Source organism: Aulonocara stuartgranti (genome assembly GCF_965226115.1).
Source record: "Aulonocara stuartgranti genome assembly, chromosome: 12".
In the NCBI taxonomy this organism is placed as follows: Eukaryota; Metazoa; Chordata; class Actinopteri; order Cichliformes; family Cichlidae; genus Aulonocara; species Aulonocara stuartgranti.
In genome coordinates, this window is record NC_138948.1 from 37,066,115 (window position 1) to 37,083,296 (window position 17,182).

Genomic DNA, 17,182 nt, shown 5'->3' on the forward strand with positions numbered 1-17,182 from the left:
TTGTGTGCCTTCCACAGAAGTGCTACCCCCAGAAATGAAAGCAGACAGGAGACATACCTGCACTTGCCTAACCAATAGAAAACAAGAGAGAAAAACAGACACACAAAGACAAACAACAAGAACCGAAACTTCTTGCAATTTGAATGTGTCCCTTTTGTTGGAAAGAAGCTGACTGTTATTTGTTGAAGAAGTCCAAAACGATAATGATAACGTTTGCGTGTCAAGTGGCAGCTTGAGCTGCATTGAGATCATTCCAAGATAGAATAGAACAGAAAATAAAAGAGATGGCTCCCTGGAGATTGGAAAAACACAAAAAAGTGACACAAAGGGGACTAAACTCTAAAATTTCATTGATTTAAGAGATAAATTGTTAAAAAAAGAAAGCAAAAACTGAAATTAATATAAAGAAATGTACAGTTTTTTTTCAGGGCATTGGGGTGGATGTGACACAGATTTGCAGAGCAGGCTCTCTACCAATCAAAACAAACAGTGGACCTACTGTATGCAAATACTAAGGATGCATACACATCATCATCCCTCCCCCCACTGGGTCGCTCAGACCATAAACTGGTCCAACTGGTTCCCTCATACATGTACTTTTGTGTGTAAACAACCCCACTACAAGGTAGATGACCCCCCCCCCCCCCCTTTTACTAATAAACACCTTCATTTAGAAACTGCATGTTGTGTTTACTTGTGCAATATTTAAACTTGTTTGATGATATGAAACATACAAAAACATACAAAAAAAATAGGAAATCAGGAAGGGCGCAAACACTTTTTGCCTTGTCTCTACCAGAGGTTTCCACACCTGCTGGGCCTGCTTCCCCTCCGCCAGAGGGCTACACCAAGTGCCCTTCTGTCCTTCTGGCTGAACCAATACAAAACAGTTATCTGAAACACACAACACATGGTACTGTATGAGTTATTATAAATCACAAAGTAAAGAGGTTTTAGTATGCAGGTTAACTTGAATACTCACCTTACTCAATGTTGGGGGATAAGTATTTTCTTCCACAGGTCGCTTTTTTCTGCAACTCTGTCTATGACCAAGTCATTGTCAAGGGACATGAGGATGTCTTTCTCTGTAGTCATAAGGTGTCAAGGATTCTGACTTTTTCATCAAAATTATTTTCTCAGAATTCTGAGAAAAAAGTCAGAATTCGGACTTTAATCTCAGAATTCAGGAAAAGAAGAAAAAAAAAAGACGTGCCCACTTTTGTTTTTTCCTAGTGGCCCTAATCCTCTTCCGTATATACCTATTACCCATTAGTATATAGGTTTTTTTTTTTTAAAGTTGTATTTCACAGGAGAGAACCTGTGCTAAAAGATAGAAAGATAGAAAACTATTTAAATTCTCTTTGAATTTATGCACACATTCTCCATTTACTTCATTATATTGCATAAATGTCTGTTACAAGCTTAAATTTAAAGTTGAAAAAGTGTAATTGCAGCCAGGCTATTGATCAAGTAATTGCGATTAATCGCGATTAATGACAGAAAATTGTGCGATTCATTAGTTAATTTTTTAAAAGCTATACATAGTCTGTTATACTGTTTTTATACTGGTGAGAGACTTGTGTTCTGCTCGTCAAACACATTTCATTGCAATGCTGACCCTGTGCTAACTTGCATATGGCAAATAAAGCTGAAACTGAATTGAAATTGAGCTGGTTAAAGAACTGGTGTGGGAGTTTTGCATTCTTCTTTACTAGAGTATTAAGTGTGCCAGAAAAATGGAGCAGACAATAGGCTCATTGACAGCTCCTGGTTTTTGCTTATGCTAACCCTTGCTTCCCTAGGAAGGTTTGTGCTAAAACTAACAATCTACTCAACTAATTATTGTCTAAGTTTTGTCTAAATTTTTACAATGGGGTGTCTCAAGATAAATGTTGACACAGTAGCCTGCTGTGTACCACTTGTGCTTCGCTTTAGCTACTTAGTCACTACTTCAGCTTGTCTGACTGATGCCCTGTTACTGGGCCGAACCTATGTTGCATTTCATTTTCTAAAGAGAGCCCACTTACCACATTTGCCCTACAGCAATGACATGCAGTGACTTGCATACAAAAATGTAAGCACAAATGATAACCACTCCATTCCACTGCCACGGCCTTAAGGTTAAAAAATTGTTGACAATGTGGATGCATAATTAACTACAGGAAGCTTCTGCCCTGTCCCTCCCAGTGTCATTTTGATAATATTGCAACACTTTCTGGAGTTCAATTTTAATACTGAGCATCATAACAATGCTTTGTACCAGGGGTGTTTTTAGAAGCACCCCCCAAAATTAATCAAAGAACCCCCAAAGATTTCCTAATTTTTTGACAATATTTGCTGTTTTTGTGACACACTACTAATAATATATAAACCATACAGTACTTGGTTGAGATGCAATAGTTTAACGACAAATGTTTAAATACCCCCCTCCCCAAATGGTTTGTTCCAGCTCGCCTCTCCCCTACTCTGGCTCTAGCGCCTAGTGATGTGCGATACCACTGATTTCTTTTCCGATCTGATACCAAGTAAAATTCAGGATGGTATCGAGGATACTGATCCGATACTTTGTGCAAAAACGTATTTTATTTATTGTATCTTTTACTGTATCTCAAATTATAGCTTCATAATGATTACAGGACATCAGACTACTTGTTCTTATCACTTAATAATGCAGAATTATCATATAGAAATAAAAACACTGAAGTTGTGCACTATTTGAGCATCTTGCCTGCCTGCAGCACTAAAAGACTCCGTGAGAGACGTCTGTCTCGCCCTAGCAGCACCTGTCCCTGTCCTCCTCTTCAGTTCGCCTCAACATACGCTCGTCATATTCTGCGATATGATTTACTCTGAGGTGTTTGACAAGGTTAGTAATGTTGCCACAACACCTCACTTTCTTGCCACATGTATCGCAAACTGCATCTTGGCTGTTTGTGGAGGTAAAATACGTCCACACATGACTCCATTTATGCTGTGAGTGTACACGCCAAGGGGCTGCGACACATTTATACAGCCGTGTTTCGCATAACCAATCGTGGCGAAGCGCATCTGTAACTGGAAAGTCGCCGGTTCGATCCCCGGGCTCTCTGTCCTGGTCGTTGTGCCAGAGGGTAAAGACACTTTACCCTCTGGCACAATATGGCAGCCTCGCTTCTGTCAGTCTGCCCCAGGGCAGCTGTGGCTACAACCGTAGCTGCCTCCACCAGTGTGTGAATGTGAGAGTGAATGAATAGTGGCATTGTAAAGCGCTTTGGGTGCCTTGAAAAGCGCTATATAAATCCAATCCATTATTATATGACTAGGAAAGGCGGAAGAGGAAATAGTAATGTAGACAATCCAAAATATATAGTTTCTTTCCACTGTGTTCCTGTTAATGATAAACTACAAATGTACCCAAAATTACTAAAATATCGATATTTTAAAATGAGAATCGATTCTACAGGGAGTGCAGAATTATTAGGCAAGTTGTATTTTTGAGGAATAATTTCATTATTGAACAACAACCATGTTCTCAGTGAACCCAAAAAACTCATTAATATCAAAGCTGAATGTTTGTGGAAGTAGTTTTTAGTTTGTTTTTAGTTTTAGCTATTTTAGGGGGATATCTGTGTGTGCAGGTGACTATTACTGTGCATAATTATTAGGCAACTTAACACAAAACAAATATATACCCATTTCAATTATTTATTTTTACCAGTGAAACCAATATAACATCTCCACATTCACAAATATACATTTCTGACATTCAAAAACAAAACAAAAACAAATCAGCGACCAATATAGCCACCTTTCTTTGCAAGGACACTCAAAAGCCTGCCATCCATGGATTCTGTCAGTGTTTTGATCTGTTCACCATCAACATTGCGTGCAGCAGCAACCACAGCCTCCCAGACACTGTTCAGAGAGGTGTACTGTTTTCCCTCCTTGTAAATCTCACATTTGATGATGGACCACAGGTTCTCAATGGGGTTCAGATCAGGTGAACAAGGAGGCCATGTCATTAGTTTTTCTTCTTTTATACCCTTTCTTGCAGCCACGCTGTGGAGTACTTGGACGCGTGTGATGGAGCATTGTCCTGCATGAAAATCATGTTTTTCTTGAAGGATGCAGACTTCTTCCTGTACCACTGCTTGAAGAAGGTGTCTTCCAGAAACTGGCAGTAGGACTGGGAGTTGAGCTTGACTCCATCCTCAACCCGAAAAGGCCCCACAAGCTCATCTTTGATGATACCAGCCCAAACCAGTACTCCACCTCCACCTTGCTGGCATCTGAGTCGGACTGGAGCTCTCTGCCCTTTACCAATCCAGCCACGGGCCCATCCATCTGGCCCATCAAGACTCACTCTCATTTCATCAGTCCATAAAACCTTAGAAAAACCAGTCTTGAGATATTTCTTGGCCCAGTCTTGACGTTTCAGCTTGTGTGTCTTGTTCAGTGGTGGTCGTCTTTCAGCCTTTCTTACCTTGGCCATGTCTCTGAGTATTGCACACCTTGTGCTTTTGGGCACTCCAGTGATGTTGCAGCTCTGAAATATGGCCAAACTGGTGGCAAGTGGCATCTTGGCAGCTGCACGCTTGACTTTTCTCAGTTCATGGGCAGTTATTTTGCGCCTTGGTTTTTCCACACGCTTCTTGCGACCCTGTTGACTATTTTGAATGAAACGCTTGATTGTTCGATGATCACGCTTCAGAAGCTTTGCAATTTTGAGACTGCTGCATCCCTCTGCAAGATATCTCACTATTTTTGACTTTTCTGAGCCTGTCAAGTCCTTCTTTTGACCCATTTTGCCAAAGGAAAGGACGTTGCCTAATAATTATGCACACCTGATATAGGGTGTTGATGTCATTAGACCACACCCCTTCTCATTACAGAGATGCACATCACCTAATATGCTTAATTGGTAGTAGGCTTTCCAGCCTATACAGCTTGGAGTAAGACAACATGCATGAATGAATGAATGAATGAATGCTTTATTGGCCATATGCAGGTTGCCCCACAGAGGAATAGGACCCCCCCCCCCCCCCCCCCCCCCGACTTACACACACAACAACAAGACAACACAAGGGAATACAGTCGGAGATCGGCAGCGTTAGGAGAGTAACACCGAAAAAATTACACAACAATGGGAAAAGTACAAGAGGAAAAAAAGAGACCTCTTCACACGCTGGGCAACCTATGGGAGGACAGCATGAGAACAGGAAACAAAAAAAAACTCCTCTGCACAGAGAGCACATTAATGTCCCCATCACAACATCAGAGCACATGACAAACCACAGGGGATGGATAGGGGGATGGGGGGTGATTCGAAGGAACACATCAGTCGTCCTGCACCATGCTATCATTTCAGCGCGGCACACAGACCCGCTGCATTCCCCCGCAGGAACAAGCATCGAAGGCGTTTGGAAGGGAGGGGGACGAGTGCGTGCTTATCAGTGTAAGTGTGTGTGTGTGCGTGGCCATAGTTCAGCTGAGACAGTGTCCTTCGGCCTATCAGGCTAAGTAAACAGTCCTCCAGCCGATCCAGGTGTCCTTCATGGGATGGGAAGAATAGTCTTCACACAGTCGTTATCAGGGAGTTGTTTTGGTGGGCTCCAGCCTTGGGCCTGGGCAGCTGGCGCCGTGGTGTCCAAATGTAGAATATTGTTGATGAAGAGGATGATGTGGACAAAATACTCATTTGCCTAATAATTCTGCACTCCCTGTAGAGCATAAATGATTGGTATCGGAGGAATTGATATTTTAGTATCAATCCGCACATCACTACTATTGCCCTTTCTGATAAAGATTATGTCTATGGCAAAGCAACAATCATTGAAACCGACCACCAGTCCCTGGTGACCATAATGAAAAAGCCCATCCATGCCGCCCCTGCCCGGCTCCAGAGGATGTTACTGCGACTACAGAGTTACGACATCAGCCTGGTCTACAAAAAGGGGAAATACATGTATCTAGCAGACACCCTTTCAAGAGCTCCGCTCGCCCCGCTGTCACACTGCCCGGTTGAACACACTGATTATGAGGTGATGACAGTGAGCTACATCTCCACTGCTCACCTGGAGGAGCTAAGGCAGCACACAGCACGAGATGATGTGCTACAAGCCGTCAGCACAGTCATCCAGCGAGGATGGCCCATCAGAGAGAGCCAAGTACAGCCCGCTCTAGCTCCATTTTTTCCATATAGAGATGAGCTCAGCGTGCAGGATGGGATCATCATGAAAAGCCACAAAACAGTCATTCCCCAGTCCCTGCACAAAGAGTACAACAACATCGTACACAAAGGCCATCCAGGTAACCAAGCGCAGAGCTAGGAGTGTCATCTTTTGGCCAGCGATGTCAAAAGACATCACGGAAGAGCTGCTCTCTGGCACTGTGTGTAACAGCACTAAGACACAAGCAGAAAGAACCGCTAAAACTGCACCCTGTTCCAGACCTCCCACGGTCGATGGTGGCTGCTGACATTTTTACCTGGCATGGAAAACAATACCAGGTTCTTGTAGATTCCTATTCAGGATGGATTGAGATTGACCTTCTCCGTGACTCGACCACAGCAGCGGTCATCTCCAAGCTAAAGAGACACTTTTCAGTTCATGGCACACCGCACACGCTCCTCACTGACAATGGCAGACAATACACTAGTCAACAGTTTATTGATTTCACAAAGCAGTGGGACGTCACCCATTTAACCAGCTGCCCAGAGTTTCCACAGTCAAACGGTCTTACCGAGAGAGCGGTGCACAGTGCAAAACAGTTCATGGGAAAATCACACAGAGATGGAACCGATGTGTTTCTTGATCTCCTAAACCTTAGAAACATTCCCCGTCACACAACTAGGCTCCCCTGCTGAACGCCTCATGTCTCGTCAGACGCACGCAGGCATTCCTGTGTGCAGCAAGCTGTTGGCACCCATTGCAAAAGACACAGGACAAATCTGTGACCAACTTTGCGACAAAAGACTCAGACTGAAGCGTCACTATGATAAGTCCAGCCGCATGCTACAGTCGTTGCAAGAAGGACAAGTGGTCCGGGTGCAGCCAGAGAAAGGTTACGACAAGCTGGGAATTGTGGAAAGGAAGAGCAAGGAGCCACGATCCTCCCAGTGGCAGAACAGCCGCCGCCACCACTCCATGACTATGACCCTGAGTGCCAGGACACTAACCATTCTACAATGGACAGTTCCACACTCACACCGCAATCACACACACGCTCAAACGAAGATTCACAAAACACATCCTCTCCTCAGCCCCAACCTGCTGTGCGGGTGCCCGGCCAGAACATTGTGAACCCGACACCATACTCTACGCATGCAGGTCGCATGTGCAGACCCAATCCAAGATACATGTAAACGGAAAACATTAGGATGCCTCAGGTGTAATCAGTTTTGTCAGTATGTTGAAATATGATGCTTGCTGGCTATTTGCATTTCTGATAATTGCTGTTATGTTAAGGTGTGGGGTTACTCCGAGCATAAACATTGTTAAGTTAAAGTTGTGTGAAGAAGCACTGTTTAGAAACTTGTGAGTGAATTAGATTTGTTAGGTGCTACTAGCTAAATGGGGAGGATGTACAGGGTGGGCCATTTATATGGCTACACCGTAATAACATGGGAATGGTTGGTGATATTAAAGTCCTGTTTGTGGCACATTAGTATATGTGAGGGGGCAAACTCCTCAAGATGGGTGGTGACCATGGTGGCCATTTAGAAGTCGGCCATCTTGGATACAACTTTTGTTTTTTCAATAGGAAGAGGGTCATGTGACACATCAAACTTATTGGTAATGTCACAAGAAAAACAACGGTGTGCTTGGTTTCAACGTAACTTTATTCTTTCATGAGTTATTTACAAGTTTCTGACCACTTATAAAATGTATTCAATGTGCTGCCCATTGGGTTGGATTGTCAATGCAACCCTCTTCTCCCACTCTTCACACACTGATAACAACATCGCAGGAAAAATGCCAGCACAGCCATCCAGTATCCGTAGTTTCAGGTGCTGCACATCTCGTATCTTCACACCATAGACAATGGCCTTCCGATGACCCCAAAGATAAAAGTCTAAGGGGGTCAGATCGGGAGACCTTGGGGGCCATTCAACTGGCCCACGACGACCAATCCACTTTCCAGGAAACTGTTGATCTAGGAATGCTCGGACCTGCACCCATAATGTGGTGGTGCACCATCTTGCTGGAAAAACTCAGGGAACGTGCCAGCTTCAGTGCACAAAGAGGGAAACACATCATCATGTAGTAATTTCAAATATCCAGTGGCCTTGAGGTTTCCATTGATGAAGAATGGACCCACTATCGTTGTGCCCCATATACCACACCAAACCATCACTTTTGTTGTTCCAACAGCCTTGGAGGGATCCATCCAATGTGGGTTAGTGTCAGACCAATAGCGGTGGTTTTGTTTGTTAACTTCACCATTCACATAAAAGTTTGCCTCACTGAACAAAATCTTCTGCGTGAACTGAGGGTCCTGTTCCAATTTTTTTTTGCCCATTCTGCAAATTCTGTGCGCCGATCTGGGTCATCCTCGCTGAGATGCTGCAGTAGCTGGAGTTTGTAAGGGTGCCATTTGTGAGTAGCTAATATCCGCCGAAGGGATGTTCGACTAATGCCACTCTCCAGTGACATGCGGCGAGTGCTACGCTGTGGGCTCTTGCTGAATGAAGCTAGGACAGCCACTGATGTTTCTTCATTAGTGACAGTTTTCTTGCGTCCACATTTTGGCAAATCCAACACTGAACCAGTTTCACGAAACTTAGCAAGCAGTTTGCTGACTGTAGCATGGGAGACGGGTGGTCTCGTAGGGTGTCTTGCACTGAAATCTGCTGCAATGACCCGGTTACTGCGTTCACCAGATATCAACACAATTTCGATCCGCTCCTCACGTGTTAACCTCTTCGACATGTCAATGGCTGTGAACAAAGAGAAACTTGTAAATAACTCATGAAAGAATAAAGTTACGTTGAAACCAAGCACACCATTGTTTTTCTTGTGACATTACCAATAAGTTTGATGTGTCACATGGCCTTCTTCCTATTGAAAAAACAGAAGTTGTATCCAAGATGGCTGACTTCTAAATGGTCACCACCCATCTGGAGGAGTTTGCCCCCTCACATATACTAATGTGCCACAAACAGCACTTTAATATCACCAATCATTCCCATTTTATTATGGTGTATCCATATAAATGGCCCTCCCTGTAGATCATAGGTGTCAAACTCTGGCCCGCGGGCCAAATTTGGCCCGCAGCCTACTTGCATTTGGCCCGCGAAGCCATACCAAATTACTATCAGAGCTGGCCTACTGGTATTATTCAGCTAATATATATATAGTTTAGTATTAAGCTTTGCTTGTTCCATATTTTTCAGTAAAACGTGTTTGAGTCTATAAGAAAAGATTCATTCTTATATCTGGAGGAATAAATATATTTCAATAAATATTAACGTTAGCCCGCAACTTTGTTCCAGTTTTGAATTTTGGCCCACTTTGTATTTGAGTTTGACACCCCTGCTGTAGATCATTGGTTAAATGATCACCAAGCAATATTTGTTTATGCAGACCTGCCATAACTGTGGGGGCTAGTCCAACCGGAATAGTATGGTGGGGGGAGTTTTGTTCTTCTGGTACTGCCATTATGTTTTGTCATGTGCTGGAGTACGCATTAAAGTGTTACAGCGGACTAACATCCACAGTGATCATTGGTTCGTCGCATCACATGAGAGTGCTACAGTTACTAACAAGAAAATGCGGTGCGGTCGCGGTACTATTTTCCAACAGACAGACGGCTCAAGCTGTCTTCAGCTTACCGCATCTTATATCAGTTGCACGGAAGTAGCTGTCTGCGTAAGTAATCTGGGCGCTACAGCTTTAAGTAGCTGCGCGTGCTCCCACGGATGGCAGTCACTTTCTGCCCGACAATCACTATCTGGTAAAACACCTGGAGCTAAGGGGGCAAAACAATCGCATGAGGGCTGCTGTTTGACTGAGGAAGAATAAAGTAGTCGTGGTAAGCCAATCACATGACCACTTCAAGATGACAAAGCAACAAGGTGATATATACCAGTTTTTAAATTGTGTTGATAGGCCACGTAAAATCAGAGTCATGATAAACAATATATACGCAGCGTTTTTTCCTGAATAGTTTCGTCACGTTTACTGTCTAAGGACAGCGCAGCGAGCACTCTCTGCTTATGAGCAAAAAATAAACAACCAAAACAAAACAGCTCGTTCGTGTTGGTGGAAAAATGCACCATGTCGACCAATCAAAAAATGACATGGCAACATGACATGTGGATGTTTAGGAAGAGGGGGAAGTTTTAGGAGCAACGGTGAGAGAGAGAGAGAGAGAGAGACAGCAGAAAAAGAGAGAGCGAGTTTTGAGATGTGAGAGATTTGTGACGTTTAGCGTGTTTCGAGTGTGTAGTTAATGTGTTGTCTTGTGTAGTTAGTGTGTAGTGTTGTGGATAGTTTTGTGTTGTGTGTCAGAACAATTAGGTGACTGCAGTCTCCAGGTAGAGAGCAGGAGCAGGGATACACCTGCTGCTGTCAGGCCTGCAGGTATCAGGCTGTGATGTTCTCCTTTATAGTGGACAGACATTTTTTTGGGGAGTGGCACAAATAATTTGTGTGGCATCTTATTGGATGCAGAACAGCTGATGGTTATATAAATAGTTTGAAATGGTTATAAAAAAGGGTAAAAGGTAAAAGGCTGCAAATAACTTTGTTGTTTGCAAAACTTGTGCATATGATTTTAAAACTGACAATTTATACTTGCATTTAAAGTTATGAAATATGATTCAATAAACATGTTTGTGGTTGTTACAGTAAAAAATATAACTTTTTCTACTCGGGTTTTATGTTTTTGTCTGATTTTAGATCAATTCTGTTAATACAGTATATTGTGCTGAAAAGAATGATACCAAACAAGGCAAGTAAACAGTTTTTAAAGGTGAAGGAGGAAACATAGTGGTTAAAATCGTCAATTATACCATGGTCCCCAGAGGGTTAAACATTTTTTTTAAAGTAATGCAATAGTTACTTTTCAAGTAATTATTACTTTTAGAATCTTGTGACTCAGTTACTAACTCAGTTACTGTTTTGAAGAAGTAACAAGTAACTATAATTAATTACTTTTTCACAGTAACTTGCCCAACACTGGTGATGTCAGTTGAGAAAGAGATGTTTGAGAGAGTTGACCACCAAAAAGTGATGGACAGATTTGTCAACTTCAAGGTGAGGCGACACAGGTTAAAATAAAGGAAAAAACCCTCCAGAGCCATAGTAGCATCTGAGTAAAGATCTTTTCATACATTGTATACATTGTACCATAGGCAAAGTTGCCTCCATGTTTATAATTTTTTTGGACTCTCCTATTTTCAGAGTGTATTTTTAATGTATCTATTATATTACACATACACATTAAAAGTGAATTTCTGTCCAAAAAATGCACTCAGTTTACTTTTTACTCACTATGAGCATCACTCATTATTCTCCCCAGTAATTAAGGTTAGGATATGTATTTTTTTTTTATTCCAATCCATTCTTCTTTTGCAGCATTTAAATAACCTTTATCAGATTTGATGGTTTTGTTACAGACTTTTCAAAAAAAAGGTGTTTTTCTTTCACAAATGTGGGATTAAATTGTGTTAAAATATACAAAACAGTGATGTCATGTTTTGTGATGAGGACCCAGGCACAGAGAGACTTGATGAATTTAAGAATCTTATGATTTAATAAAGAAACGTCCAGATTTGCACAGAGAGGGTAAAGTTATGATGACTGATAACAGAGACGAAGACAACAGATGACGAGGACAGGGAGGAACAGGTTACCAAGTAGACAGTCAGAGGAAACTCGGGACAACTGGAGATATTTAAGGATGCAGGGACTGACAGAGACGGGGAAGACGTCTCATCGTGATGAGTAAAGTTTATCTTGCCTGGCTGAGCAGCTCTCTGGGTGCTCAGCACCCCCAAAGCTCTGGTCCTAGAATCGCCCCAGCTTTGTACCACTGCGTCTATAATTTCAATGACATCTTTTCCTACAATAATTTTTTCTATGTCCAACAAACATGGTGATAAGATGAAACAGTTTTGCTTTCTGTTTTCATAAAATTTGAGTTTAACCTATAAATAAAATGCCAGTAATTTGTTTTTACCATTTAAAGCTATTTAACCTTTAAGAACTTTTGAGCTATTGAAAAATTACTCCTAATTTCTTTTCAACTAACTGCCAAAGCACACATTTACCTCCCACCAGTCAATAAAATCACTACGCTTACATTCAGAACCATATATTAGCCTTTTTAAGGTAAAAATATGTATAAGTATAATATGTACTACCGATACTTTTATGAGGCTGTCTGTGTCTGTGTGCGTGCATGACAGGAACCTCATTGCTCCAGCTTAATATCTCTATCCTCTGCATGTCACAATACTTCAGAGTGTTACAGAATCATAAACAAGGTGACTTTTTCATGCTCCACCTGCATGTAAATACTTCCTTTCTTTAGCTTTCATGAATCCATGATAAGCGGCTGATTCAATTATAATGTTTTTACTGCCATGGTACTGACTCAAATTACTGTCAATAAATGGGCCAGAACTTCTCAAGTGTGTATTTATTAAACATGGGATATTACTGTGACTGTCTTACAGTATCTCTTTGATTTGGATGATTTTTGATAGATGGAATTTTTAACACTCTTTCCTTAGATGAATCGTCGCCTGCAAAAGTGTCAAAGTGTGTGTATCTTAGGGTTGCTTTTGGAATTTTGGTCACTCCCAATAAAAATCTTGACACCTCCAGCTCGGCCTCCTGTTTTTTTTGTAAGTACTATCATCTCATCTCTAGATCAGCTTCAAAAGCTCTTTTGCAGAGCTTCAGTTCGGCCACACGGCTGAACAACGAAACACAACTGGGAACTGACCAGTAAAATCTTATACATTGCTCACAGAGACCCTGGACTACAAATCTTATCTTTTAACAGAACAGAGGAATTCAGCGTCTTTACTCACTCTATTGGTGGTGACTAGAATAAACACTCACTGCTGTTGCCGATGTTTTTGCCATCAAATTAGACTGAATTGCAGCTCTGCTGCCCCAGTTTTACTGAATCATGTCATTGAATCAACTACAGGTGAGACTGGATGACTATAAGGCTCTTACTAAAGACCTGGAGGACCATGTATTTTTCAAAAGTCAGTAATTTATTAAAAAAAAATCTTTACTGTGAAATGTGTGCAGCTTCAAATTCTTCACGTGTGACTCTTTGTTCTCTGTGTCCAGCAAAACATCAGTTTGTGTGAAGCAGATGTTCGATGCTGTAGAGAAAACCACAGTGCATGACAGAAATGAAATGAAACCGAAGTAGAAGCAGTGCATCAGCAACACCCAGTGGTTAGCTTTAGCAGTCACAGCCAGGTGTTCCCCTGCATTCAGAGCGCCATCTAGTGGATCAGTCATAGAAAGGCCCTTATGTCAGCGTCTGCTGTATCTGGGAGTTCATGTAAGATTTTTCCCGAGTCCACCGCGGGACAGGGTGATGTCTTTGTGCTGTTTAATGTCTTCGTTCTGTGAGAGGGGTAATGAAACCTCTGTAACAGTCTCTGAACACAAAGAAGATCTTAAATGATTAATTAATGTTATGTTTTTCTGCCACATTCATGCTACATTTACGGTAAAATTTCTAACTTCACTTTCGTTATTACTTACTGTCTTTGTTTTTGTGTAGTGAAATCAGTATTGATATAATAAATAATACGTCATCCTTTCTTCTCCACAGTTATTTTTGCACATGCCTACCTGGCTGTTAGAAGGATTACACAAAGCCTAGGGTGAATTTTTGAAATGTGTTGGAGAGGTAGAGGATGGGATGGAAGAACTCTTAATTTTGATGCCAGTCTGAAGTGTCAGCAGGAGATGCATCAATGACAGGAAAGAGCTGGGGGTTCTTTGGTTCAGGGATATCCTCTGGACAACATCTTCAGCACAGGTTTGTTGTAGTAGACCAAGGATTTTGGAAACCATGCCTTTTGAAGATCACAGTTCCCAATTTAGAGTTGGAATCTCCTGCTGTTAGGCTCTTTATTTAATTCTACCTGCAGATGTGGCGGTATATATATATATTTTCTTTTTAAATGTTGTACTCGCAGATTGTTTATATTTCATAAAATCAAACCTGGGAGTCTATGTAAGAAAATGACTAGCCTCTGGGAATATGGGGGAAACAAAATGAGGCTGCTGCCTGCCAAGAGTTGGAAAAGCCTGGGCAAGCCATCACACAGGACCCTATAGTGGGAATAATGCCAGCCAGTAAGTCAGAATATAATGAATTCCCATTCTGCTGGTTAAATCTGTAATACAGATATCAAAGCTGTCTGGAACCAGGATCAGTATGTGACATGCATTGTGACAATTCTACTATTCTCTTACAAACACAACAGTCAGAAAAAGACTACAACTGTAGCATATGCCCCCACAGCATTGCAGTATTGCAAGTTTGATCTCTGCTATTTTGTTCCTTTTCCTCTCTACCTCCAACCAGTTGCAGTATGTGGCTGCCCTCCCTTTGCCTGATTCTGCTGGATGTCTTCATCTCCATCATCCTTGACTCACTGGGGTGCTCTGTCTAATATTGTAGGGTCTTGGAGAGACCTACAATAAATACCCCTTATGAGGTCCTAGAGCCAAAAATCGACCACGCCATAAAAAGTGCTATAAAAAGATGATACATTAATATTTTATTCCACTTTAAATTAGCCAATCTTTTAGACCTACTTCTCCTTGAAATATTCATGTCAAGTTTTAATTACATTTCGCGGATTTTAACCCTCTATATCCCGGTTTTGTCACATGAGCGCACGGCCGTTTTTGGCGAAAAAAATGAAAAAATTAAATATTTTCCATAAAATACATTTGAAAGTTATATTTTATTGTACTTTTAATTAGGCCTTTGGATGGTATAAAAATTACCACTGACCTTCACTTTGATCGGCCGTTAGTTTTTCTGCAGGAGCTCGTGTAAAATAAATACCCCTTATGAGGTCCTAGAGTCAAAAATCGACCACGCCATAAAAAGTGCTGTAAAGTTTTAATTACATTTCGCGGATTTTAACCCTTTATATCCCGGTTTCGTCACATGAGCGCACTGCTTTTTTTGCCCCAAAAAACAAAAAACTTGAATATTTTCCAAAAATAACATTTGAGGTAATATTCAATTGTTATTATAATTAGGCCTTTAGATGGACCAAAGATTGGCACCAACATTCATTTTGATCGCCTTTTTTTTTTTTTTGCAGGAGCGCATTTCATAAAATGCACACACTATCGGTCCCAATCGACCACGCCCAAAAAAGTGCTATAAAAAATTTATATATTAATATTTTATTCCACTTTAAATTAGCCAATCTTTTAGACCTACTTCTCCTTGAAATATTCATGTCAAGTTTTAATTACATTTCGCGGATTTTAACCCTTTATATCCCGGTTTGGTCACATGAGCGCACTGCTTTTTTTGCCCCAAAAAACATAAAACTTGAATATTTTCCAAAAAAAACATTTGAGGTAATATTCAATTGTTATTATAATTAGGCCTTTAGATGGACTAAAGATTGGCACCAACAGTCATTTCGATCGCCTTTTTTTTTTCAGGACCAGAAAATGGTCTCCAGGCGGCAAATGCTGCTCCTCTAGGCCGAAATAAGTACATCTTCCCGGGGTACGTCGCGACGATGACCGGGGCACGATCACCAGGGACTCCTTTTTCCAGCACACACGTCCGATACCATGTGACAACAAATACGTCATTTCCTGTTGACTAAAAAAAAATGCACCCTCAAATGGTCCTAGGGGACCAAAAATGGTCCGATCAGCGGGCGAAGCCGCTGCTGCACGCCGCAAATGAGGCTTCATTTCCCGCAGGTCTGTCTAAGCAGCCCGCTGTTTTCCAGCCCGGGGTCAAATGTGGAGCAAGGGCGCCACCCGGTGGACAAATAAAAAAATTACAACTCTAAGGCCCCTTCTCCAAAACGGAAATGAAACTTAAGCCATCGCCGAGATGCTTATGGTATAAATCCTGCAGTGAAAAATAGCGTTTATAATGGGTTTCAATGGGGCGATTTATGGCTCTAGCGCCTCATGTGGATGTCGGTTTTTAGCTTAGCCACCTTAAGCTAATCGAATAAACGGAGACGGCAATTCTAAAGAAAAAAAAAGGGTTGGAAGGTTTGGCTATATTCTATTCAACACAGTGAAAATGGCCTAATATTAAAAAACGCTGTGGATGAGAAATGGTGCTAGGTCTCCCAGAGGGTTAAAGAAGGCTGTCGTTAGGGCTGTTTTGAAGTTGCACTATATAAATTAAATTTAATTGCAAAACACATATTGTTTGAAGATAATTTAATGTTTAGATTACAATAGCAAGGATTCCTTGGTAGGTAGATTTCAACTTTCCATATGATTTGCTCACTAAGTGGTCAGATTATATAAAAGATGTAGCCACCGTAGGCACCAGCTGGTCAACATTGTTTCCAGTTACTTTTCTCGGGCACGGGGATCTACTGGGACTGATTTGCATTTGCTGTCAAACCCATGTGGCCATGAGAAGAACTTCAGCACTGGGCACTTGATTCACATGGATAATACTCCAAAATAAATTCTGCATAGTAGTAACAAAGCCTCCTTACTATCAATGCCAACATCACTCATAGAACATAATGGCATTCATGGTATATTGTAATGCTTTTGTAATGTTAAACAGCTGGTTAGGTTGGGTTACTGGGTTAGTTACTCCCCCCCTGTATTCCTGGTAGTAATGTCAGAGTTAAGCTGACAGACAGACACAATCTTAAAAGCTAAAGGAATGTAATGTTTGACTTTTCTATTTACCTTCCAAATATTACAGGAGGACGTTTGCTTTGATCTCTCCCAGCTTTATTCAGATCCCTTTCATTACTTGAGCATTTGACTGGGCATACCTCAGGCCATGGTGCTGAAAGGTTTCATAGGCTGGGGGTCCCACGGGGTTGCTGGGATCTTATTAGCTACTCATCAAGATTCTAAAAGACAGGAGGCCCGAGTACAGGGCAACAGACTAACATGCTCCGTCAGCCATACAGGAAAGAGATCATTACAGGAGAGGATAGCTGGTTTTGTTTAGCGCAGACATTCAGTGAACC